Source organism: Myotis daubentonii, chromosome 1 (genome assembly GCF_963259705.1).
Source record: "Myotis daubentonii chromosome 1, mMyoDau2.1, whole genome shotgun sequence".
Classification (NCBI taxonomy): Eukaryota; Metazoa; Chordata; class Mammalia; order Chiroptera; family Vespertilionidae; genus Myotis; species Myotis daubentonii.
The window spans coordinates 99,001,102-99,028,837 of NC_081840.1; the positions used below are offsets into that span (position 1 = coordinate 99,001,102).

General features: G+C 45.7%; 1 protein-coding gene across 13 annotated transcripts in view; it reads left to right on the forward strand.

Moving 5' to 3' along the window:
- Positions 1-16,216: 16,216 nt before the first annotated feature.
- Positions 16,217-27,736, forward strand: part of SVIL (supervillin) — a 265,091-nt gene continuing 253,571 nt past the window's right edge. For 7 of the 13 annotated variants that reach the window (XM_059712036.1, XM_059711983.1, XM_059712001.1 and 4 more), the window contains exon 1: positions 17,001-17,523. The gene's annotated coding sequence lies outside the window, so the exon portion shown is untranslated. Of the gene's footprint in view, positions 16,497-17,000; positions 17,524-17,563; positions 18,055-27,736 lie in introns of those variants that run through there. The other 6 variants (XM_059711992.1, XM_059712022.1, XM_059712094.1 and 3 more) reach the window with 4 other exon arrangements.

Sequence of the window (27,736 nt, forward strand, 5' to 3'; positions counted from 1 at the left end):
TACATAGGTATAAGTTGGTGACATAGTTTCAGTTTTTTGCATGTATTTGTCCATTTTTCTTATCACCATTTATTGAAGAAACTGTCTTTACTCATGTGTATGCTCTTGCCTCCTTTGTCAAATATTAATTGACCATATAAGGTTGGGTTGATTTCTGGGCTTTCTGTTGTGTTTCATTGGTCTATATGCCTGTTCTTATGCCAGTGCCAGGCTGTTTTGATTACAATGGCCTTGTATCTGGTATTGTGATACCTCCAACTTTCTTCTTCTTTCTCAAGATTGCTGAGGCTATTAGGGGTCTTTTTTGGTTCCATAAAAATTTTTAGAATATTTTTTCTAGTTCTGTGAAATAGGCCATTACTGTTTTAATAGGAATTATATTGAATCTATAGATTGCATTTTAATGATGCTAATATTTCTAATCCAGGAACATGATTTATGCTTCCACTTGTTTGTATCTTTCTCTATTTCTTTCTTCAATGTCATATAGTTCTCCAAGTACAGATCTTTTACATTCTTGGTTAAGTTTATTCCTAGGTACCTTATTTTCTTTTGTTGCAATAGTAAATAGGGTTGTTTTATTAGTTTCTCTTCCTGAGAGTTCATTATTGGTGTATAAAAATGCTATGGATTTCTAAGTGTTGATTTTGTTTTTGTAACTTTGAATTCATTTTTAGATCTAGTAGTTTTTTGGTTGAGTCTTTAGAGTTCTATATATACAATATTATGTCATCTGCAAATAATGACAGTTTGCAACAGCATGGATGGACCCAGAGAGTATTATGCTAAGTGAATAAGCCAGTCAGAGAAAGATAAATACCATATTATCTCACTAATATGTGGAATCTAATGAATAAAATAAACTGATGAACAAAATGGAACCAGAAGCATAAATACACAGAACAGACTGGCTGGTGCCCAAGGGGAGGGGAATAGGGTGTGACTAGATAAAGAAAGTGAAGGAAATAGTTAAGGAACATATTCACTGCCCAGTTGGTGTGGCTCAGTTCATTGTGTATCTTCCCATGCACCAGGAGGTCGCCAGTTTGATTCCAGGTCAGGGCACATGTCCAGATTTTAGGCTCAATCTCCAGTAGGGGGTGTGCAGGAAGTAGATGATCCATGTTTCTCTCTCATTGATGTTCTATGCTTCCCTTTCCCTTCCTCTCTCTGAAATCAATAAAAACATATTTATTTTTAAAAGAAGAGTATATATGCATACCCCATGGACAGGGACAATAATTTGATAAAGTCCAAGGAAGGGGGAGGCAGGGGAGGGTTGAGGTGGGCAAAGGGGGTGGAGAGGGATCCTCCTGCAATAATGTCAACATTATGAATTTTAACAAATAAAATACCACAAAATACCGTGTGCGGGTGTGTGTATAGTGCAATTGAAACTTCATGGCCCATGCGCTGAAGTTGGTTTTCGTCCTGGGCGAGTCTATTTTGAAGAAGTACTGTTGATATTTGGCTCTGTTGACTAATGAGTTTGCCGACGACTGCACGGTCTAGACCAAGCTTGCAGCATCATCTCTCTTGCACTCTTGCAATACCCTGGTAGTGACCTCCTACATGTATTCTGGCCTGCCTAAAAACCATTTCCCCACTGCAGCTAGTGTGATCTCTGCAAAATGCAAATATGATCCATCACTGCCCTGTTTATAAACTTTTAATGTGTTCCTTTTCTCTTGGGGTAAAGACTCAAATCTCTAACATCACCTACAAATCCCCAATCTCAGCCTGCCCCCCGTTACCAGCCTCTTCTCACTTTGTACACTCTAGCTGCACTGGCCTCTTTTCCTTTAATGTCTTCTCTTTTTTAACTTTTTATTTTTAAATAATTTTTGAAATGCAAAAAATTGCAAAAATAGTACAAAGATTTCCCGTACACCCTTTACCCTGTTTCCCTAAATGTCAACATCTTACATAACTGGAGTATAATTATCAGAAAGAGGAAATTCACATTAATATGCAATACTATTATGTAATCTACAGATCTTACTTGAATGCAATGTTTGGTTTAGGTTGCTTGTGGGTGTCCTGTTTCCTTACTCTAATCTGAAGGGTTCCCTTTTTTCTTTGCTGTTCATGACCTTGACAATCTTGAACACAGGCTAGTTATCAAGTAACGTGATTCTCAGTTTGGATTTGTCTGATGTTTTCTCATGTTTAAATTCAGGTTATACATAATCTGGCAAGAATATCACAGAAGCAATGTTATATCTTTCTCAGTGTATCACATCAGGAGGTTTCTGATACTAATATCTCATTACTGATGAGGTTAACTTTGAGCCCTTGATTAAGATAATGTCTGTCAAGTTTCTCCATTGTAAATTTAGTCTTTAAGGGGGGGGGGCAGTGAGTGCAATAGGAGATATTTTCAATTTATGTAAGCATTCTATTCTATTTCTCATCATACACTTATCCATCAATTTTATCATCAACTAGAGGCCTGGTGCATGAAAATTTGTGCACTCGGGGGATCCCTCAGCCTGGCCGGCACCCTCTCGCAGTCCAGGAGCCCTCAGGGGGTGTCCTACTGATGGCTTAGGCCTGCATTTCACTGGGAGTGCAGGCCTAAGCTGCAGTCTGGCCTCCCTCTGTGGGAGGTGACCAGCGGGCCTATCAGAGGGGATGACACCAGCTGATGAGCAGCCAGCTCTACCACCCAAGGGTTGATCTCAATTTCATGCAGGTTGTTTTATTCTTTGTTTCTTACAAAGGTAAAAATATATGTGCATCCATATTTCATGTATGAACTATCATAACTCCATAGTGTCTTATAAGGAACTAGTAGCCCAGTGCACGAAATTTGTGCACTGGGGTAGGGGGGGGGGAAGGAGCCCCTCAGTCTGGCCTTCACCCTCTCCAATCTGAGACCCCTCAGGGAATGTCCAACTACCTGTTTGTGCCCACACTTTTAACAGATAACAGCTCCATTGTTGTTTCTTTCTTATGCTTAAAACCATTGGAATTAGTAGGTATTCAAAATGTGTATACATTTTGGAGGGACACCCTGTATATCTCTAGTCAGCGGTGAAAGAAACCAACAGCATATTTGGAACCCCCAGACAGGGAACCTCGCTCACTCCCCACATGTCTCCCCACTTCACTTTCCACCTTCGTGGGCAGCAGGAGAATCAACGTTTTCTCTCATTAATTCGGAAAAGCACGCCCTGTCACCCGCTGCCTGGCAGGAGTGCGCTAGGTCCCAAGCAAGCGAGGCTCAGTCAGAGTAGCTTTCGCTCATGGATGCTGGCACCCAAAGTGCACATTCCGCCACTACAGTCGCCCCGACTATCCCACTGTTTCACTGAGAGGATGGAATTCCTCTCCGCCTCTGGGTTCTTGATCTTGAACACTGACCGAAGGCACCTCAGCGAGGGCCACCCATGCCCACCAGGAGTGTCTATCTGTACCTGCTCCTGCCTCAGCACCTGCATTAACCCCCCAGAGGTGATCTCGTAGCTGCACTGGCCTCTGTGGGAACAGGGCATCACCACTCCGCCCTCTCACTGTAATCTCACAGGCGCCCACCTTCAGCACCCAGAACACCCAAACACTCTCCAAAGGACGTGAGCGCATCAGAGGGGATGTGTGCACATCCTGTGGGGGTGTTAGGCATGCTGGGTTGATGGAAGTGCGGTGGAGGGGGGGGGAAACTTGTGCACACCTTGGTTTGCAACTGTTGCAGGCGCGGGAGGGTGACTGTGCTGGGAGATGTTCGCACGCCAGGGGGGCGATGTGCACACCAGAGGCCTCTGGCTTTGCAGATCCACAAACCTCCATGGTGCTGCCAGGAGGATGTCAGTCTGGCCCGCTATGGTGGCTGTCTCTGCGATCCTGCACCTTCTGGGCCAGGAGGCGGATCTTGCGCAGCCAATCCTGGGCGCTGATGACCTGCAGGCGCTACTTCAGCTCAGCCTGCAGGCTCCACTTGGCGCACTCACAGCTGTCACTACTGCCATGTGGGGAGTACAGGCCGCCCTCCGCCGGCCTGCCTCCCCTGTCCAGAGACTCTCTGCGCTGCTCACCTGCCCAGAGTGACTGGGGCTGGCCGGAAGCCAGGCATCCTGCCCTGCCCAACCCCGGCTGATCCGCCCCTGTGCAAGCTGCCGCCCTGCCAGGAAGGGTCATGGATCCAGGTCCCGGGACCGCGGACAGCCTCTAGCACTGCCCCCTACCCGGCAGGGTCACAGATCTGGGTCCCGGACCGCGGACAGCCTTGCCCACTGCCGCCCACCTTCAGTATGCAAATTAGCCGCCATCTTGTTGCTTCAGGGTGGGGGTCCCCACTGGGGTGCCTGGCCAGCCTGGATGAGGGGATGATGGCTGTTTGCAGCTGGTCACCCCCCCCTCAGGGTGGGGGTCCCCACTGGGGTGCCTGGCCAGTCTGGGTGAGGGGCTGGGGGCCGTTTTCAGGCTGGCAGGCGACTGAAGCTCCCAACCTCTCCTTTTTTTCTTTTTTTTTTATTCTGGGATTTATTTACCTTCTATGGCTGTCACTGGAGCTGAGAGCTGGCTTTAGTTCTGAGGCTCGGCTCCAGCTCTGAGGCCTTGGCTGCTGAAAGCAGGTATCTGGGTTTGTTTGGGTTCTATAATTGAAACACTGTTGCGGTCCTGCTGGCTGAAGCCTGGCTGGCTGAAGCCTGGCTGGCTGAAAGCAGGTTTCTGGGGTTGTTTAGTTTCTATAATTGCAACACTGTTTCTTAGACTGCAGCTCAGAGGCTGGCAGTGGCAGGCGGGGAACCTTGGCTTCCCCCTTCACTGGAGCAAGCAAGCCTCCTGTTTGCTTCAGCTGCCTGGCTGCTGGCTGCCATCTTGGTTGGCAGTTAATTTGCATATCCTGCTGATTAGCCAATAGGAAGGGTGTCGGGGTTATGGTCAATTTGCATGTTTCTCTTTTATTAGATAGGATTATTTAAACTTTTCACACTGAATTGTGTGTGTGTGTGTGTGTGTCTGTGTGTGTGTGTGTGTGTGTGTGTGTGTGTGTGTGTGTGTGTGTGTGTGTTGTGGTGGGGGGGGTGTAACTGGGTGCAAAGAGTTCTACAAAATCCATTGTTCTCTGAGCCCTGATTGCCTGTACTAAGTTTTTTGTTTGTTTGTTTTTTTCATTCACTACATGGCAGGTGGCATATTTATAAGGTAGATGTTAAATCTTGTATGAACTCTTAGAATCAATTCCATAGTTTCTTTGAATAGGATTCTCACTGAGCACATTTCATCTTCAATTTGAAAACTTGGAGAGCCAAGGTTTCTGATATTTGAAGACAGAATGCAGGGGCTATAAGAGAAGACAGGCAGTTTGACAATGATATCCCAGGTTCTCATTCTGGTTTATTTTCACAAGAAAGTTGCTTAGATTCTCAAGTGGATGTGAAGAAACAGAGAAAATGCTCCTAATAGGTGAGAGTAGTTGAGCACATCTGCAAACCCAAAGCCCAAAGACCATACAGATCTTGGGGTTTGCAATAATCTGAGTCTGCTGAGTTTTAGAAAGGAATATAAAGAATATTATTGGAAAAAGATTAATTTATTGGGGAAAAGTCCTGAGATAAGCAAGGGTTCCCTCTAACTTCTCTCTTTATACTTAATTCGGAATGTTATCTTCCTATAAATAACCACAGGTGTCAGGAACTATGAAGGGTCTAAGATTTACTCTACTTGCAAGCTGCCATGTTTCATGAGCGCTGCCAGGAGACATGAGACTCCTGGGTCAGAGAAAAAGAACTTTCTATTTATTACTCACAGCAATAACAGTAGCTAGTATATCAGAATTTTTCACCATAAGCATCATTTCCCACAGGGTTATGACAGCTACACATGCAGTGGTTTGCATTAGATGAGAGAAACCCTGTGCTTACGGAGCCCAACTCTTTTATAATGGACACTAAGTGCACCTGCTGTGCTGTGGAGACATTATCTTTATTATACTGGAGAGTAAGTATGCCTACCTTTGCTTCAGAGAAAGATACTGTCTCTACTTTCCAAGGTGGTAGGAAAACTTGATCTCTATACTTTGAGCTATTTCCTACAAGCATCTTCAAAATAGATCCAGAGACATTGAAGCATGCAATAGACTGACATTTCAGAGATTAACCAAAGAATTTATATGCATATACACCTAGCCCATGGATAGACAATAGTGTAGGTAAGGCCTGGGGGTGGGTGGGAGTGAGGTGGAGGGGGTCCATTGGGGGGAAAAGGGGTACATCTGTAATAGTTTCAACAATAAAGATATATTTTAAAAAAGACATTTGGGACAAAAGGCAGTCAGTGCATTGATCACAAGACATGCACAAACACAAGAGAGCCATGGATAATTTTATTCCAATAGAATATTATTCTTTCCCCTACTGTGTGTGTATATCTGAATGTCCTTCATCTCTTTCTTACCCCTATATACACTTATACAGCCCCCCAAACTTTGAGTTTGTTTTCTGCTCGAAATCCTTAGGACACTTATCAGTGATGTGGTGGGGCAATATCTACTTATATGCATCTCAGGCAAGTGCCAATTGGTACAATGCCTAGGAATGAAGTCACATGGGGGGGTAGGTAGATAGAAGGAGCTTCCAACACTCCTGATTTCTCATTTCCATAGCGACTAGTGATAACGTGTTACCATATTCCTGAAACATAATAAACTCTCAGTAGATGTTAGCTATTTTATCAGTCAAAATTGCTAGGCTTTTGATGCTGTAACAAATTATTTCAAAATATCAAAGAGTGTTTTTTTCTTTATTGTGCTACTTGCCCATTGCAGGTGTCCTGGAGGCTCTGCTCTGCACTGTCCTTACTCCAGGACATAAGCTGACAGGCTAGCCATTGTCTGAAACATTGCTGGTCCCTGTGGAGAGGAAAAGAACTCTCTGGAGAGACTAGTGCAGGCTATTAAATGCTCTGGTCCAGAAGTCACACACATCACTTCAGTACTCAGCTCACTAGCCAGATCTGGTGACCTGGCCTCACAAGGCAGCCAAGCGGTGCAAGGCTACCATGTGCCTTGAAGGGACAGAATATTTGGGGAACACCATAACATTACCATATGTTTAATTTTAATTATTAAAAATTATAATAAAAACATATCCTGTGGCAGAGGACACCATCACTGTCTATTCAGCATACTTGTTTTTTTGTAATAGAACCCCAATTTTGTTCAAGTCTCTCTCCTTTCCCCCCACAGTCACAGGGCCTCAGGAGAACATGACTGACACTCTCAACACCAGGGTGGGCCTGATTGGTCAAAGGGCACTGCCATCTCCCTTGCTGGTGGTTGGTTTAGAAATGAGCACATGGAATTCAAGTCAATGGCTTCCACATAGGGGGTTCAAGTTCTTGGGGGCTTAGGGAAAATATATTTCTCAGTCTTCTTCAAGAGCTTCCAGAAGTGACTTTTTCCTTCTTCTTGTGGACATGATTGTCAAGCACAGACAGGAGGCCTGGAACCGGCTTGAGAATGAAGCTTGCAAAAAAGACTCACAGAAAAACAGGCCTAGAGCCACTGGACTGAGAGTGACTCCTAAAAACCTCTGGACGTCCCTCTGTGGAACCTCACTATTGAGGCCAACAGGATGAGGATTTTTGTTTCTTTGAGCTGAAAGCAACTTAACCAATCTACTATCTCCCATTAACTAAAGGGTAATGTGGAGTGGGGGAAGGAAAGAGTTGGGACAACTAGCATCACAGGTGACAAGAACACAGCAGTAGGAACAATCAGAAAGTGTGCATCAGCAAGCCTGTCCGCCACCCCCAAAAACCTAGCATGAGCCCTGTCAACATAGGCATTTTGCTGGCCCACTCTGCAACTGTAGTCTTAATCTCTTAGGACAGATCTATTACACTGTCTGGAAGAAACTGCTATTCTTAAGACCCAGGATTAACCCCAGATTTTGATCTTCAGCACAGATTTCCTATGAGGCTTTTTTTTAGCCCTCTTGAGGGATGTGCCTGAAGGGTTTAACTGCCATTTCCAGGAGCAGGTCATAAGGCAGTCCTGTAACTTGACTGCAAACTTTCTGATTGTGTCGGCTGAGCTCCTGCATGCAGACCTGTCCAAGCATGATAGGGGAGGCCTTTCCATTTCCACAGATTCAGGTCCAGAACATCCTTGGATGGTTCAAATACACTTTATGTCATGGCTAAGCCTGCCTGTTGGTTTAATTTTTTTGGAGTTGAGTTTCTGTAAGCCTTTTCTTACATCATCTTTTCCAAGGCTTATCAGGTTAGGGTCAGAAGGCATGTCTTAGATCAGTATCCCCAGCAGGAAAGGGTTCTACCAGCCTCTACTGCATGGCTGATCTTTTATTTCCTGTGCTGTGCAGAGAATGACTTTTTTTTTTTTTATCCTGCCATGTTAAATACAATTCTGGTTTAGAGTCAGGCAAGTTTTTATACGGAGGATAAAGGGGCTGTTTTTAATAAACAGGGTGGAATGATAAACATCTCTGCAGTAGCTCAGTGATAGAACAAAACACCAGGAACTCCAGCTCTGTTGAGAATTATTGTCTGCTGCATAAACAACTTAGCAGTTTGCTGCCTCACCCAGGAATAGAACTGGAGGAAACAGGCTTAAATTGAGGCACATGGGCTTTGAGTTAGATTTGGTTTGAAAGAAGTTCAAGAAACTTTCAAAACAGCATAGATTGTGTTGGGTTGTGGTCTGTCTCCCACAGTTGTAGCGAGTATAAGTGAGGGGAGTGGACCACTCCAGGACACTCACCTGTCTTGTGGAATCTGGAAGGATCACTAGATCAATTTTGCAACAGGTAGGGATGGCTTTTTCAAGGTCACTCAGGAGGTCTTGTGCTGGCAAAAAAAGCAAATGTTTACTCTCTGAAGCAAATCGGTAAGGTAACAAGACCCTTGAAATGCTAAGCAAAAGTCTTCCTGAGGTTTTCTTTTTTCCTTTCTTCACTAGCTAATTTCTATGTATCTGTCACGACTTAGTCCCTTGTAGGTATCCCCTGGCACCACTGTTTTCATGTCTCGGCTTCAGTGCTCGCACAAGGCACCATTGGAGGCACTTGAACCCGGCTCCTAGCGCATCTGGAAGTCAGAGGTTGTGAGATTAGCTTTGAGAGGCACACCTGAGGGCCTCCACTGATGGCAGGTGGCAGAAAATAAGGTAAGCAAGCCTGGGGATCCTGGGAATTACTTAGAAAGAAAACAAAGGGCAAAGGCAGTGGAGGTTGGCCCATAAGGGGCTTATAATCTCTTGGGAAAAACAAAATAGAAAAATAACTCAGACATCCTCAGACTTTACCTGTTGGTGATCACAAATAATGAATATTTCCTTAGTTATCTCAAATTCAAAGGTGTTGGTCTATAAATTTCTTTTAAAAAATTTAAAAAAGGACTTTCTACCTAGTGTCTGGCACAGGGCCTAAGGAGCTCAGGAAAATTTTGTTGCAAAAAATGGTGAAATGCTTATGATGGTGCACAAAGGGACCATCCCAGCATCCATAGGCTGATGACAACATTGGCCATGTCTGAAGTGGTCCTCCTTCCAGTAAGTGATTAACTGAGAGGACGATGACTGAAACTTTCATTTATAACTAAATCAGTAGTCAATATTTATTAACCACTTACCATGTTTAAAGTATTGTTCTAAGTTCTTGACAACAATCCTCAGGACAGGTGCTCTTATTACCTCCAGTTTATAGGTGAGAAAACTGAGGAACAGAGAGGTTAAATAACTGGCCCAAAGTAACACAGCGTTGAACCCAAGCAGGCTGGCTCTATCACCCTGAGAGGATGGAGAAGCAAGTAAACTTCACTGTTAAACCAGAAACAGGCTGCAGCGAACAGGAGGCTAGGTGAGGCAGAGTGGGCAAAAATCAAGTTGACAAAAGATGAAGACTTACTACCAGTTTTAATAGCCAAAAAAAGTTGTAACCTTGTACAAGTTAAATTTGATTTAACTTCTGGTGCAGAGGGATAAGCTATTCACACTCAAAGTTTATAATGCATTCTCAAAATTGGTCTATGTCAGGTGCCTTGCCTATTATTTATTTACTTATGTAACTTTCTCCCCATACCCTGGGAAGGACTTGACCTTGGGCAAGGCAGCTCTGTGTAGCAGAAGGGATCCCCCAAGGGGTCTGAAGGCTGTCTGCTGACTGTACTCCCAAGCAGCAGGGACAAGTTCTCCAGAGAAGGGGATCTGGGCAGTGCATCTTCATGTCCATTGAAGTGATGAAACTCAGCTATCAGTTCTAATTGTCTGTTGATTGTATCAACTTTTCTAGATAAATGTTTTCATTGTTTGCAAACAATGAGTTTCAGCTCTTCCCATCTTATTCTTAGATCTCCTTTTCTGTCTTTATGGTGTTAACGAGAAACTCCAGTGATATGTTCAGTAGCAACAGTGACAGTGGTCATGTTTTCATTATTGCTAGTATTTAAAGGAATACAATAAAAATGTCTTCATTAAGTGGGAAAAAAAGTTGCCTGTGCCAAAAGAGGCAGCAGCATAAAGGAACTAGGTACATGGCCTCCTACAGCAGCTGCTTTGAAGGAGATAAAGAACTTCTGTTAAGCTAGTTCTGCCCTACCTATATTTTCCATTTTTATTAGAACGTTCAGTTATCTATTCCTGTTGGTATCCAAACTATGTTCACTTTCAAGGTATTAAAGAAGGTTTAATCAATTATAAAATTATTCAGAATAAGGAGAGGAGGATGAAATATAGCTAAAGAATCATCTCTGTATTTAGGGAAAAAATTCAATCGATACCTATTTAATTTAGTTCAGATGTTTGAGACATGCATAGTGTTATAAATAGTATCAAAGAATATTTTAGCCTCTAGGAATTTTTCCAAATGACTATTTTTTTTTTTTTTTTTGCTAACCCATTTTGGGATGTGTGTGTGTGTGTTTGTGTGTGTGTTTTCTAAAAGCTGAGGAAGAATCTGGAACCTGTTTTAAAGCTTTGTTAAAACTCATGCTTGCCACAGTCTGATTTCTTTCAGAGTTTGTCCATCTTCCATGATTAAATATAATTCTATAATAATATTCATGGCCACGTGTATTTCTGTTTAGAAGCAGGAGAATAGAGAAGTTGTCTTCTAGAATTTCTTTAATTACACACACAACTCACATATGGCTATCTCTGGCCCACCTTATTTGTCTCTCTTTTTAAAAATCTTGCCCATATTCTCCTGGCCTGAGTTTTTATTCTTCTAATCTGCTCAGACCAGAATGACTTAAGCAATAAAAAAATAGTAGCAATTATATGTATTCTTTATTTACAGGGTAACTTTCTTTTACAGATTCTAAGCTTCAGACTAGGGAGTGAGAACAGAACCTTCTAAATATTTGTGGGTTTGATCTAGGTTCCTTGGTTGAAGTCATTTAATATGGATGGAAATACGTGGCATAACTCTCAAGGTTATAGTTTTATAAGGGCCACTTGTTATTTTCATTTGTTACATAATTCCATTTCACTCCTGCCCCCCCCCCCCCCGCCCCCCCACCCCCATCCCGCTCATTAGGCGTTCCAGACGTGTGGACTATCAGACATTAGAGAACTCAACTTTTGAACTGAGCACATTGTCTGAGCACTGCCTTACATCTCATCACAGAGCATGCTTTTAATCTTGGAACATTTAGGATAGACTCAGGTTAGCAAATCCCATGTGGCTGCACCCTTGCTCATGTTGATGAACCTCATAGAACACAGCAATGTCCGGGGACACACCAGGCCTCCCTCCCCTTCTCCGTGCACCAATCTCATTTCTTCTTATTCCCTGACAGACTCCAGCTGAGACAATGTCCCACATCTATCTTCCATAGTTTCACCCATGTCCACCCATATACCAGTCAATAAAAGCATTTATGAAGCACCTACAATGTGCAGAGGGAATTCTGTGTTTCATTCTCCACTCTGCCAATTCCTTGATTAAAAGACTAGCTCAGAATATCTTTTTAGAAAGTGTTCTCTGCTTAATGCCACAGTCTTCATTGTTTCCATTCAACATGTGTCCTCTAGTGAGCACAGCTCCGGCACAGCCTGAGATAGTGTCACTCAGGTTTTTTGACCATGACCCACAGGAAGGAATAAATGTGACTGACACAATAATCCTGTACACACACACACACACACACACACACACACACACATGCACACACAAACTCACAAATGAAGTTAACTAAATAAATATTTCATGAAAGCAATTCTTACTATGTTAGATACACTTGAGTATTTTTAATTCTAATCCTATTTCGTAAAACAAAAATGCTCATCTTTACCCACAGAATTGATTTCATGACCATCATTTTTAAAAACTCTAAGGAACCTGGGTATTTAGGAAGCATAGAAGTTAATTAGAGGTTATAAAGGATGAACCTATAATTCAAACAGAAGGTGACTTTAGAGTGTTCACAAAGTATTGTCAGAAAAGTGAAGATTGGTCCAAATAAGGTATTTGTAAACAAATGTTGTTTGACCAGATCCTCTGAATTTCTAAGAACTAATTCATTCCTTAAAACAAACTTAAAAAAATTTATTTTTAAATTTTTTTTGATTAAGTTATTACACATGTGTCCTTATCCCCACGTTACCCCCTACACCCCCAACCCCCACTCATGCCCTCACCCCCCTGTTGTCCACGTCCATTGGTTAGGCCTATATGCTTGCATATAAGTCCTTTGGTTGATCTCTCCCTCTTAACCCCACCCTCCCCTACCGTCCCTCTGAGGCCCAACAGTCCGATCAATGCCTCTCCGTCTCTGGATCAGTCCTTGTTCATCAGTTTATGTTGTTCATTATATTCCACAAATGAGTGAGAGCATGTGGTATTTATCCTTCTCTGACTTGCTTATTTCACTTAGCATAATGCTCTCCAGTACCATACATGCTGTTGCAAATGGTAAGAACTCCTTTTTTTTACTGCAGCAGTAGTATTCCATTGTGTAGATGTACCACAGTTTTTTAATCCACTCATCTACTGATCAGCACTTAGGCTGTTTCCAAATCTTAGCTATGGTGAATTGTGCTGCTATGAACATAGGGGTGCATATATCCTTTCTAATTGGTGTTTCTAGTTTCTTGGGATATATTCCTAGAAGTGGGATCACAGGGTCAAATGGAAGTTCCATTTTTAGTTTTTTGAGGAAACTCCATACTGTTCTCCACAGTGGCTGCCACCAGTCTGCATTCCCACCAGCAGTGCACGAGGGTTCCTTTTTCTCCACATCCTCGCCAGCTCTTGTCGTTTGTTGATTTGTTGATGATAGCCATTCTGACAGGTGTGAGATGGTACCACATTGTCGTTTTGATTTGCATCTCTCTGATGATTAGTGACTTTGAGCATGTTTTCATATGTCTCTTGGCCTTCTTTCTGTCTTCTTTTGAAAAGTTTCTATTTAGGAACGTATTTGTCAATGTTATCACTGATAAGGTTTTAATCTCCAACATTTACAGGGAACTTATACAACTAAACAAAAGGAAGATAAACAACCCAATAAAAAACTGGGCAACGGACCTAAAAAAATTTATTTTGAGCATTACGTCCGATCTAGACTTCAAACATACAAAAATGGATAAGATTCTTACCTACCAGGAGCTTGTGGTTTAATGTCAAACACAGAGAAGTGACACAGTAATTATGGCCCAGTGTTCTAAGGACTATTACTGAGACCCACAGGGGCTTCTGTGGGAGTAGCAAGGGGATCCCTTATTCAGAAAGGGTTGAGCAGACTTCCTCTCTATATCAAGAAAGTGCTCAGTATTTGTGTTCAGTGGTCCTAGAACATCTTGAATCTTCAGGGCATGATGTGGGGTGCTTATGGTTGCAGTGAAGGGCACAGATGGAGAATGATCAGAGATGAACCTCTGGAGAGAGGTGAGCAAAAGAGCTTAAATTTTCTTTGGAAACATAAAGGGAATCCATTGAGGGGTTTCTGATTTTGAGAGATTCCTGAAGAAGAAGTGTGGAGGATGCTGGCCAAGAAGCCGGGCTGCAGCAGCAGTTCTATTTAGGAGGCTGGTGTTGAAAACCAGAGGAGAAATAGTGCAAAGGGCACTGGCCAAGGCAGTGGTAGTGGGAATGGAGAAGAGGGGAGACCTCTGAAAGGGACTAAGGACACAGTAGCAGGTGGGTTAAAGCAGGTCATGTCTCTAATCACTTCTAGAGTTCTGACAGGCATGACCAGTGGTGTTTGTACCTCCCATGCAGACAGGAAATGCAGAGAGAGAGGACAAAGTTTGGAGAAAGAGTTCAGTGATGGACACACTGAGTTTGGAGTACCTATGATGATGCAATACCTACTTGGATCTGGAGCTTGGGAAGAGGTCTGACCTCTCATTAGATGAAGCCACAAAGCAAATATATGAAGTAGGACTAGCAGAAGAATGGGGATGTGGCCCTAGGAAGGCTCCAAATTCAGGACAATTACTGATTTGCTCAAGGTCAATTATTTGGATGGCTCTAGTTAGTGTGGGGTCAGTGCAAACAGCCCTTGTCCTCACTTCCTTACTGCCTTCTCTAAGCTGTAAATGCCACCAGAGCTCTCATGAGTAATGAAGAGTCTCTAATGTATTCATCCCCATAGTCCTTCCTTTCAGGAACCTTCTGGAGATGACACAAGTGCCAGGCAGAGGGCAAAGCTTCAACACAGCAGGACAAAGGTAAGTATCATTAACAAAGAGTAAAAGACCAGTTCTGAAATGTTTTCTGGGCAGGGTCCCAAATTCCTGACAGTCCTAATATTTTCGCAAATTGGAGTGTTGTTCTAATGTCTTCCAGAGGATCATAATCTGAGTTGTGAGGGCTGTTTCTTTATGAGATTTTTAAAGATAAGTTGTTTACTGATTTTAGAGAGAGAGGAAGGGAGAGGGGGAGAGAGAAACATTGACTGGCTGCCTCCTGGAACTCCCCCCCTCCCCCCCCTACTGAGAATGGAGCCAGTGGTGTGGCTGAGAATCCAACCTATGACCTCTCAGGTACATGAAATGATGCTCAACCAACTAAGTCAGGGCTCTTTACGAAATTTTAAGTCCTTCCAGATCAAATCACTTGACTGTCTTTGTGCCAGTCCACAGCTCAGCCTTTAGTGGAGGGTATAGGGATGGAGGAGGGTCTAGGGAAAGCAGAAGTTCAATTTCTGTTCTAGGATCTTAGGGACAGTGAAGCTTACTGTTATGGGCTGAGTTGTGTGCCCCCAAAATTCATGTATTGAAGTCCTAACTCCCAGTACCTCAGACTGTGACTGTATTTGGAGGTAGGGTCTTTTAAGAGGTAATCAACTTTAAAGGAGGTCATACGGGTGGGCCCTAATCTAGCATGAAGAGGCGATTTTGGACACAGGCACACAAAGGGAAAACCATGTGAAGACACAGGGAGAAGATGCTACTTACAAGCCAAGGAGAGAGGCCTCAGAAGATGTCAACCCTGCTGATACCTTGATCTTGGACTTCTGGTCCCCAACAGGCTAATACACTCCTCACCTTTCATTTTTCTGATGGGGGCTTATATACATAAGCTTGGTGTATCCTCAATAGGAAAAATGAAAGAGTTTAACATTCTGAGGAAAAGAAGAAAGGGCTGGAGAGAAATTAAAAGTGAACACTACCTACTGAAACAGACAAGTAGCACAAGTGGATTTAACATGTTTAAATTTACCTACTGTTTAGCAAATTACCAAGTACTTCACAAATCTTGGGAACCTGTTAGAAACTCAAATTCTCCGGGCCCTTGAAGATTTGATTAAAGAATCAGAAAAGGGGGATGGATGGGAGTTGGCAGCAATCTGTTTTAACAAATCTAAGCGATTCCGATTAGCTAAAGTGTAATCTGTGAGAAACACTGAGATAGGGTATGGCCCCTGTCAAGACCAGCTGGGGGGGTGACGTGACTTTTTTCACGGTTGTTAGTGGCTCCGCAAGGATGGTCTCCTTGACAACTGGGCCCGGAGCTCTAAGGACTCCGAAGTTCTAAACCCTCGGTGGGTTTTATACCTGGAAGACGACCGGATGCAGCGCGGCCGCTCGGGGTCTCTAAGGTGAGCGGCGCCCTCCAGCCTCCAGGCAGCAGCGCGGCGCGGCTGCCACGGGTGAGAAGGAAGAGCCGGGGAGCCGGGGAGCCGGGGAGCCGGGGGCCGGGGCGCGTGCGCGCGGCTGTGAGCCCAGGGGTGGGGCCCGCCTGGCCCGCTCTCCGAGCCACTCAGAGCGCCCCGCTGCGACACCCAAGGCGATACAATTAACACCCGGCGCCGCCCGCAGTCGGGAGGGAGGTGCCGGGTGCGCCAGACCAGCCTCGCAACTTGCTCGGCTCCCGCAGTTGTGGCGACTGGGGCCAGGCAGACTCTCCTGTGCCCCTCGCCGGGAGCTAGGCAGTGCGGTGACTGCGCCGTGGTCGCCAAGGTTACCCCGTGAGCGTCCGCCCGCGGCAGAGCCGCCCCTTGTCACCGCGGGGAACTTCGCGCCGGCTGGCAGGTGGGCTGGGAGGCCGCGCGGCTCGGGCTCGGGCTCTCCAGCGGCGCGCGAGTAGGTGAGTGGGGCCGCTCCGTGGGGTGTGTGTGTGTGTGTGTGTGTGTGTGTGTGTGTGTGTGTGTGCAAGCGCTCCGTGGCAGAACCACCAACCTGGTTCCCTCCGAAGTTTTACTCAGGACTTTGGGGGCGGGTCCCGGGGTGTTTACTCGGACCCACTCCCCCCGGCCGGCCCGGCCTCCCGCCCAAAGGCAGACCTTCTGCTCCACCGGGACCTGGACCTCGCTACAAGCCTCTCCCCAGTCCTAGGACCCGGGCGAGGACCCATGACGCGCCGCCGCCCTCCCCTACGAGCCTTTCATTGGGGCAGCAGAGGGCTACGGAGAAACCAGGCGCAAACTTCCTTCACACGCAGCACAACTGCATCTACAGTGTTTTAAAACAGGACGAGCGTTCGCGAGTCATCGCGATTTCCTCAGGACACCCCTGGAGGCGGGGCCGAGTGGGGCGACTCGGGGCACACGTGGGTGACTTGGGGCGCGGTGTCTGGCCCCGGGCGGGGCATGGCGGCTCGGGAGGGACCCACCGCGCCGACCCCTGTTCGGGAAACGGTGCCCTGCGGTGGGAGGCGCGGGGGTCCTCGCACTCGGTTGGGCTCCCTGTTCCCGACCCTCTGCCCCGCTCCTCGCTGTCGCCAGGGTGCCCCCCCTTGGTGGCCCGGCAGAGGGCGCCAGCGCCCGATGGTCGCGCGGGCCGGCAGAGGGAGGGGACTCGCGCGGGCCTCCAGGTGAGGAGCGCACGCAGTGAATCACCCGGGACCGGACCGCTCCTCGCTCTGAGAAAGGAGGCGGGGAGTGGCGGCGGCGCTGGGGAGGAGTCGGGCTGGCACCGTGGCGCTGTGGAAAAGTCAGGGTGGCGAACCGCTGTCGGCGGGAAGCGGTGATTCTGCCCAGCGGAGGGCTGGGAGAGCTCGGGAAGGTGAGGACCGTTCCTCCACGCGGTGGCCAAGGGGCAGGGAACGCGGCACAGGGTGAAGGCTGGCGACGCTAGGGCACGAGGCGCGCGCTCTTCTCCGGGGCCGGTGTGGGGTGAGTTTTACCTCGGCGGGCGGGGAGGGCTGGCCAGTCCCCGGGACGCGGCTGCGGGTGCTCCCGGCGGCCCGCAGGGTCCCCGAGCTCGGTAACAAAGGCGCTGCGCAGCCACTCCTCCCACCCACTTCCGTCCCGGCGCGCCGCCCGGAGGAGTCCGCCGGGCCAGGGTTTCCCTCCGCCGAGTTTCGGGAAGTTAGCCCCGCAGCCCGTTACGCAGGGAGGAGGGGCGGGACCGGGGGCAGCCAGGCGAGCGTGTGTTCAGAACTGCGACATCGCCCGTTTCCTTTCCGGGCGAGGGGCGAGAGCCGCCGTGGCCCCGGTATCTCTCCTCCAAGTCCCAGGGTCGCGCGCGATTTTGAACTCCCAGCGCCGCGGGCCCAGCCGTCCCGCGGTCCACACCCCTCCCTGCAGATTCTGGACGCGTGCGGGCTCCCCGAAGGGAGTCGAAGGGAGTCCTTTAGTCCCTGGTGACTGCCAGCTGCCCCAGGCACCCTGAGCGGAGCTCCAGGAGGCGGTAATTGCATTTCTGTGAGTTAGCGGCTGGGAGGCTCCAGTCCAGGCCGCAATCTGGGTCAGGTGCGGGTTAAGCGCTTCTGGCGCAGGCATGACAGCTCTGGTGAAGTCTGACAGTTTATTGCCATTGGGAGTTCCCAAGAAGGGAGAGGACAGCAGGGGAAATTAGGAGAGCTCCTTGTTTTCCACGAGTTTGGGGGTAACTGTACAACCCCCAGCACATGCGCAAGTACTGCCACTGAAATGGCAGGGGCAGTCTCTCCTCTCCACCACGCGCCAGACATCACGGAGCTGGACACAGAGGAGGAGGTGCTGCTGAAGGGAAACCCAGGGTCCTCTGCTCAGGTGTGAAACATGACCCCTCAGTATCAATGGATAGAATTCATTTGTTTTATCCGCCGCCACTCCCTTCTCCTGTAGTAGGGAAAGTGCAGAAACTGGTTTGTCTGAAGAGCCTAAAGTAGAAGAGGATCCTACCAGTACACTTTGGAAGGCTCTTCATCTTTCTTCCTTAAACCTCTCAGTTCCCTCCAAAGAGGTTCTCTCTGTTACAACGAGGAAACTGAGGCTTAAAGATGTTTATAGGATCCAGAATCTGTCCTCCTCCAAAGAGTACTTCCTATTTGCTCACCCCAGTCTTTGCCCAAGGGTGTTCCTGAAGGGTATTTTTGTGGATTGCTGATTGAAGAGTCGGGTATATGCTGTCACCGTAGGTTGGGTTTGATATTTAGGCATTAGGGTTAGATTGACTTTTCACATATTGCTTGCTTTTGTTAGGGCCACTGCCTCAACTAAAACAATCTTAGTTTAATGCTTAGGGTATATGAAGACAATTAAAACCTTAGAGTTACCTGACAACTGCAGAGAGTCAAAGTAGCTGTCCTTTACTTTATGTGGTGTCTCCTTGTCAGGTGGGCCTGGGGTTGGAACTCTACAAGCACTGAGCTCTGTTGCCTTCCCTGTCCCAAGGGGCTGTAGTTCCCACCCTGTTATAACTGTGTGACTTTGCCATCTTCTCAATATGTGTTTAAAATTAAGTGACATTTGCCTTGGAAATATGGCCAACCTTAACTGCCTGATGAGTTAAAACTCCAAAATCCTTTTAGGCTTCTAAGAACATGGTGTTATTCACACACCTTTATCCATTATCAAGCTCAAGTATATGGTATGGGATGTTGGTATTGTCTTGCATGTACTTAAGGTGGAATGTTTAAGGAAATACGTTGTCTGAAGTCTGGAATGACAGTCTGTGACTCAGAATGTCCTAGTGCAGCGACATCAGTTGTGGAGGTGGCGAGGCATGGTGACTGAGGGCAAGCCTCTGAAGTCCGAACGGCCAGCGACAAATGCCGCCTGCAGCATTTATAGCTCTGTCATGTTGGGCAAATTGCTCAGCCTCTCTGAACTTCAGTTTGCTCTTCTAAGATAGAGATGATATAATAACTTCTGGTTTCAAGCTGTGTAGCTGCTCAACACATTTTCACTAATAACCATAGTGTTTATAAACAGAATGTTTTTCTTCCTTCCCTCAGCCAAAAAAGTAAAATGGTGAACCCTTGCCTTGAACTCCCTTTTCTTTTTTATTAACACTGCGGTGTAGTGCAGTTAGTGATTCTTTCTCTCAGCAAGTGGTGGTGATGGGGGCGGGTTGGCACTGGTGGAAAACTTTGTCTAGTTGCCCAAGGAATTTACAAGGAACTGTAGAACTCCTTTGAGTTTTACAACTGTGTCATTTTGTGGCCACCCCTGCAGTCATTTCTCTTTCCTTTAAATTTTAAGCCAGTATTCTAATGACCAAGATGATAGGACTTAAAAAACAAACAAATCAAACAAACTGGAGAAAAGGAAGCAAGTATTCTCTTTGCTCATTTACTAGCCATTTATAACACTAAAGAAAATTATCAGCTTCTGTGAAAATTATGCTGGCACAGTCTTGGTTTAAAGGTGAGCCACCGGATTGATAGCAAAGGAGGAGTGTTTGAGGTAATATTTCAAAAACATTTGCTCAAATAAGGTAAACTATGTGCGATCTGAAAATTGCTAAACTAACTTTTGGAAGGTGACAAAAAGACACAATATATGTTCAGTTAAGCGAAACTAGTCAACAACCAGTATAGCTATTTCATGTGTTACGAACTGGAACGCTTTTCCATTTAGCAAATACAGGTGGAAAAATGGGTTTCTTTTAATATGTCAAGTTGTTTGTGAAAGACCCTTTCCACTGCTGTTTCATAATTCTTGATTTTATTTCTGCATTTATCTTTTAAACAAGCATGGGCTAAAGTACTGCAAATGTTATAATGTCCTTAAACACCATCGGATCATGAAAGTTGTCACCAAGAAGTGCACAGCACTGGAGCACAGGGATGGGTTGCCATTTAAAGCCTATATCAGTTTTACACTTGGATACAAAGTGTAGCTTTCTACCACACTGGAAAATGATCTGGTGAGTAACCATATGACAGTATGCAAAGGGTTAGGAGCAAGGTCCCTGCTTTTGTGCATCTCACTTCATTTGTAGGTACTTGTTGAGCTCCCACTGGGAAGAAAGCAGCTGCAGGGCATGCACCAAACCTGCCCTGGGCTGTCTCTTCCATTGTAGGAAGATGAACAGGCAGTTTGTTCAAGAGCATCTTGCATTCCCCAGCTGTTCCACACACTTCTTCCCATATGGAAGAACTTGCCAGCTGCTGTGGCAACTGTACTTGCATTTGCTGCTTTTGTGCAGTAACCAAAGAAGGTAAAAATCCAAACACCTTTGCTAAACTGTAGCCATTTTACATAGTCTGTTTGTTTTTGTTATGTCAATGGAATTCTAGATACAGTCTGTCAGGGGAGAAGGTTTAAAAATAAATGTCAGAATTAACATATGATTCTGAATAAATTTTTTAAGGATAACCAATATATATAGTTTTCCCTTGCTTAAAACCTAGGCTGCTTTTGTATTTCATTGACTAATCAAGGAGTGGGCCTAATATTGAAATTAAGTGTGTGTTTTTTTAAATGGCCATATGAATCAGGTTTAGTTATATACATTTTTCTATTTCATGAAATGTATAAAAGTTACAATGTGTGTCTAGATCTTGCCTTTTTGTTTTCAGAAGATTAGGTTATTTTGCGTTGGTTAGAGTCGAAGGTTAGAAGGTACTTTGTCCACACCCCTTGTCTTATCCATATGAAAACTCGAGCAGTTTTCACTTATCCAAGGTGATTTGACTCTTGGTTTAATTCAGAGAATCTTTTGCTGAGTGTGTACAGTGCTGCAGGCCTGAAGAACTCTGTAGATAAGTAAGGGCTTAGGCCCAGCCCCAGAAAGACTCACAGCTGACAAACAACGGACTTAAATGAATACCACCGGAGGGCTGACACAGAGGCAGCACCTTTGTGTGCAATTACCTCTTCAGGCACTTTTTTGGTAATAATTTTGGTAGTGTAATCTTGTCAGCTCAAATAAAGTCTGAGTAAGAAGTTGACATACCAATAAAAATCGAGAAGGAGAGTCTGGGTACAGGAAGAGAGAAGAAGCATTATGTGGTTTATCAAATAGTGAGTATCTGTACTGAAAAGAGAAGGCTTTGTGTTTTGCATGGAGACCCCGGTCTCTACCTCAGCCTCCCTGTCCCAGAACTCCCTCCCAGCTCTCGAATGTATTTTGCCCTTCTAATTAGTGTGAATGAAGGTGAATAAATGATCTCTAGAAGATACAGCACAAATCCTAGAGCTTTATTGGAATTCAGTCAGCTTCAATCCCTTTGTTTTAGAAGAGGTTATAAAATAAGTCATAATCACTTGGACATGTGTAAGACCCTCTGACTCTGAGTCTCAGCTAATTCTTAGAGGCTCTTGAACTGGAAACTGCTGTTGCTTCAGATCCCCAGCTACTCACAGTTGCTGAGTTAGACCCACAATTTTAAACCCTTTAATCCCTTCTGGGCTCCATTTACACATTCGTGTATCTTATACCTCATCTGTTTTGCACAGTGACATTAGATTTTCACAATGTTTCAGCTTTCATTGGTTTTACTGGCATTTTCATTTGAGACTCAAGAACTCTGTTAGGCTCTCAGGGTTGATGACCCTAGCGGCTCTATTTTGCCGAAGAAGAAACTGAGGCTTGGCACCTGAGCACCTTGCCTGGGCTAGGATTAGAATGTAAGTCTGACTCAAAACTCAGCACTCTCTTGGCCAGAGTCTCAAGGATCAACTTAAACAAATCTAGAGAAGTTCAGTCACTTCCTTGCTGAGCTTCACTGTGCGTGCGGACTACAGTGGTCCTCACTGGGCTCTTTCCTTGAGATGACTGTTTCTTATTATACTTCTTGTGCATTTTACTTGTTCATTCATTAATCATGTTATGTTTTTAAGTCTTGGCTCTCCAAGTGCAACTGCCAGCTTTCTAACACATGGACCCCTCCTTCGCATCACACAGGCGGACCAACAATGCCTATTGGATCCATTATCCAGCCAGCACCTTTCAGAAGATGACCTCATTTATTTCATGTGTAGTTTGGAATGCTACACAATTCTTGATGAATGTCAGCTATAGATGGATGGTCAGAGTTTACTCTTGTCTTTTCCACAAGGGGTATAGTTGAAACATGAGCCAACACCCTTTGGTAATGGTGACTATACTGTCCCTTCAACATTGTGCTCAGTAGAGGTTAGAAACCTCTAAGGGGTGATGAGCTTTGGGGGTGCAGTAGAGGGCCCTCCTGTTTTTCGCGCTTTTCTAATACTCATTGTGCAGCCATTGTCCTGTTCCTCACACACACCCCTCCTGCTCCCTAATAGTCTCCCCTCCTGCCCCCTAACTTTGGCAGCTTCCTCCTCATTCTAAGACCCTTTGTTTTCCCTCTGACATGCTGCCCTTCTTGCTCCTGGTCTGTTGCTGCTCGCCCAGTCACCTCCTGGCAGTCCTCGGTTTCAAGTGTCTTACGGATGGACGCTTTGCCTTGGATGCCCTTATCTCCATCTGTCATTGGTGTTTAATTGCTTTCCCCCACTCTCCAGCCTGCTCTTTGACATGGGGTAGATTTTCCCCCTTGCTGTTTTTTCTGTTCACTTCTGTCAGCTTTTCTTCTGGCTGATCGTGCTGTCCCTTTGTGCCTACAGTTTCCTTGTGTTTCCAGAATGTGTCTTGTGTCTTTGTTTCTCTCCAGGGCTACCCTGCTCTTTCTTTCTCTCTTCCTCCCCACACCCCCATTTTACCACTCTTATTTTTTTATTGAGGTATAATTGACATATATATTAGTTTCAGGTGTACAGCATAATGATCTGATGATCTTTGTGTATATTGCTAAATGATCACCATAATAAATCTAGTTAACATACATCATCCCATACAGTTACAAAACTTATTTCTTGTGATGAGAACTTTTAAGATTTGCTCTCTTATCTACAGTGGGGCCTTGACTTACGAGTTTAATTCGTTCCGAGACCGAGCTCGTTAACCCAAATTACTCTGTCAACTCAATGCAGCTGGTATCTCAAAAAACTCGTTAGTCGGGACACTCATAAGTCAAGGCCCCACTGTACTTTCAAATACTTAATGCTTCTTCCCATTTTTGACAGTGCTTTTTAAGAAGTAGATCCTTTCTGTCTTATTTGTTCTTAACAGTTTGCAGGCGTGGTACGAAGCCAGTCCTATTTGGCTGCCACCTGCACTGGGTATAATAATTAGGATAAATACTCTGTCACAGTTTTTATTTAGAGCAGTGGTTCTCAATCTTGGGTGCACATTAGAATCACCTGGGAATCTTTTTAAAATCCTGATTTCTGGGCCTCACCCTCCGGAAATTCTGTTTCTTTGTTATGGGGTGGGGCCACAACATTAGTAACAAAGAAACAGAATTTCTGGAGGGTGAGGCCCAGAAATCAGGATTTTAAAAAGATTCCCCGGTGATGCTAATGTGCAGCCAAGGTTGAGAACCACTGATTTAGAGAAACTTTGGTTTTAAAAAAACAGTTCTTTGGAATTGAAACTTGGATACGCCAGTTTTAAAGCTGGTCACGTCAGGGTATTTCAAAAGCCTGAACTTGGGGGAAAAGGGTTTGAAATTTATGTTGGCTTTCCTTTCACATGGCAGTACCTGGAAAGTAACTGAACCATGGGCTTGTTTTTGGATAACTTTTCCCTGGCAAGTGGAAATTGTGCACACACAGACCAGAATTAACATTTTCTTTTTTTAATAAAATATTATATTTCTGAAAGATCTTGGGAGGCAGCTTGTACTTTGTGGCCACTCTGGCTTGCATGTAAGTTATGAGTGATTGGTTGTATTAACACTGTGCTGAGGCATTTGTTCCAGAGGCTCATCTGGGGTATCCTATCTAATAATAGAGAAACATGGTAATTAACCGTAACTTCACTACCCTTCCCATTGGCTAATCAGCGAGATATGCAAATTAACTGCCAACCAAGATGGCGGCCGGCAGCCAGGCAGCTGAAGCAAACAGGAGGCTTGCTTGCTCCAGTGATGGAGGGAGTCAAGGTTCCCCGCCTGCAGCTGCCGGCCTCTGAGCTGCAACTCTAAGAAACATTGTTGCAATTATAGAAGCTAAACAATCCCCAGAAACCTGCTTTCAGCCGGCCGGCCTTGGAGCTGGAGCTGAAACAGTGTTTCAATTATAGAAGTCAAACAAACCCAGATCAGCAGCCGAGGTCTCAGAGCTGGAGCCGAGCCTGAGAGCTAAAGCCAGCTCTCAGCTCCAGTGACAGCCATAAAAGGTAAATAAATCCCAGAATAAAAAAAAAAGAAAAAAAGGAGAGGTTGGGAGCTTCAGCCACCCGCCATCCTGAAAACGGCCCTCAGCCCCTCACCCAGACTGGCCAGGCACCCCAGTGGGGACCCCCACCCTGAAGGCGGGGTGACCAGCTGCAAACAGCCATCATCCCCTCATCCAGGCTGGCCTGTAACCCAAGCGGGACCCCACCATGACCCAGGACACCCTTCAGGGCAAACCAGCCAGCCCACACCCGTGCAGCAGGCCTCTATCCTATATAGTAAAAGGGTAATATGCCTCCCAGCACCGGGATCAGCGGAGCCGCGAGGCCTCACGCCCCAGGATCAGCGGAGCCGCGAGGCCTCCTGGCACTGGGATCAGCGGAGCCGCGAGGCCTCCTGGCACTGGGATCAGCGGAGCCGCGAGGCCTCCTAGCATGGGGAGCAGCGGAGCAGCGAGGTCTCACTGCCCCTGTGTCAAGCGGAGCTGTGACACCTCCTAGCACCGGGATCAGCAAACATTTGTTAACCACATGGTGAGTGTGTGCATGTGCATGTTTGTATTGAAAATATAGAGTGAATCTTGTCTCATGGAGCATACAATCTAGAGATGCCGGGGCTGACCACAGACCCTGAGCAATGGATGAATAGATTACCTTGACACACGTTTCTGTGAAAGAGAAAGCTAAGGAACTGTTTGACTTTATAAACCAAAACAGCCTTGATTGCCTGCCTAGGCTTTTATTGTAACAACAGCTTGAACTAAAATTAACCTCTAGATCAGCAGTTCTCAACCTGTGGGTCGCGATCCCTTTGGCGGTCAAACGACCCTTTCACAGGGGTCGCCTAAGACCATCCTGCATATCAGATATTTACATTATGATTCATAACAGTAGCAACATCACAGTTATGAAGTAGCAATGAAAATAATTTTATGGTTGGGTCACAACATGAGGAACTGTATTTAAAGGGCCAGAAGGTTGAGAACCACTGCTCTAGATGCAAACAGCAGGGTAAGTATCCTTGAGAAAGCACATGCTTCTACAAGGTCAGGTTTAAAGACAAAACCTAGAGATTCCAGCAAAACACCCAGGGGCAGGGACTTGTTTGGAAAAGTCAAGGCAGGGGCTCACCTTCGGCAAGGTCCCCCTAACAGGCCCCCAACCTTTCAGAGAATTCTTCTTGCAGACTTTCCAACCAAGTCATGTGCTTCCCCACAGAGAGAGATATTTGTAAGAATAGGAAGGTGTCACCAGTATTGTGATGGAGGAATATTCCAGGAGTGAAGAGACACAGAATGTGATGGTGAGGTGCTGAAAGCAGCATCATGGATTGACTGTAACATATGCCAGGCCCTGTGCTGAGGGTTTGGCATGCTATATACCTCTTTTAATCAGCAGGATCATATAAGTGGAAACCTTGATAGGTTAAGTATCTCAAATGAGGTAATGTAATAAGTAGAACCTAGGTTTTACCTCAAATCCAAAGCCATAAACCTTATGCAATAAATAAGAGAATGCATCACTATCTTTCTAGGTATACTTTCCTGCTTTGTCCATCTCCACCACTGAATGTAATGAAGGAAGAAGGAAGCTGGAGAGCCTTTTTGTGTAAAGGATGTGCAGTGGGCATCTAGACTATGCCACTGTCATATAAAGGATATACAGTTCATTGTTGAACAATGTGGGTGTGGGGTGCTGGAACCCTGCACAGTCCAAAATCTGCCTACTAGTATAATTTTTGACTCCTCAGCCATCCCTCAGTATTTGCGAGGGATTGATTCCAAATCCCTTGGATATCAAATCCACAGTTGCTCAAGTCCCTTATATGAAACTAGAGGCCCGGTGCACAAAATTCGTGCATGGGAGGGGCGTGTCCCTCAGCCCGGCCTGCACCCTCTTCAATCTGGGACCCCTTGGGGGATGTCCAACTGCCTGTTTAGGCCTGATCCATCCCTCTCACAATCCAGGACTGCTGGCTCTTAACCACTCCCCTACCTGCCAGCCTGATCATCCCCTAGCCACTCTCTTGCTGTCCTGATTGATGCCTAACTGCTCCCCTGCCAGCCTGATTGCCCTGAACTGCCCTCCCCTGCTGGCCTGATTGCTCCCAACTGCTCTCCCCTGCTGGCCTGATCACCCCCAACTGCCCTCCCCTGCCGGCCTGGTCACCCCCAACTGCCCTCCCCTGCCAGCCTGATTGCCTCTAACTGCCCTCCCCTGCTGGCCTATTTTCCCCCAATTGCCCTCCCTTCCCGCCATCTTTGTAGCGGCCATCGTTGTGGCAGCCATCTTGTGATGATGTCGCACGATGGTGTGACACCACCTAGGCTTTTATTATATAGGGTGGTATAGAGCCTGGCTGGCATGGCTCAGTGGTTGACCATCAACCTATGAACCAGGAGGTCACTGTTTTATTCCAGGTCGGCGCACATGCCTAGGTGGACAGGCTCAATTCCCATAAGGGGACATGCAGGAGGCAGCCGATCAATGATTCTCTCTCATCATTGATCTTTCTATCTCTCTCTCCCCTTTCTTCTCCAAAATCAATAAAAATATATATTAAAAAATTCTTATAAAAATAAAAAGAATATAAAATCGTATGTAGAAAAATGCATACAGTTGGCCTTCCACATCTGCAGACTCCCACCTGCAGATCAAAAGTACTGTTTTCCAACCAAAGTTTATTGAATCTGAAATATGGAAACCTTGGGGATATGGAAGGGCAACTATATTTTCTGAAAAAAAATATGTATACAAGTGGACCCATATGCAGTTCAAACTGTTTGTTCAAGGGTCAAAGGTACATGGGGATCTAGTCTAGACAGTTACTATGAGTCTGTAATTATGCATTTTCTCAGAGGATCCTTTATAGTCAGTATTTTGCCAACTGTATTTCTAAAGAGGCTTTCTTTTCCCTCTACTAAGCTTTGCAGAAACTGCCAGGCTCATTGTCACCCAGGAGGGCTTGTACCC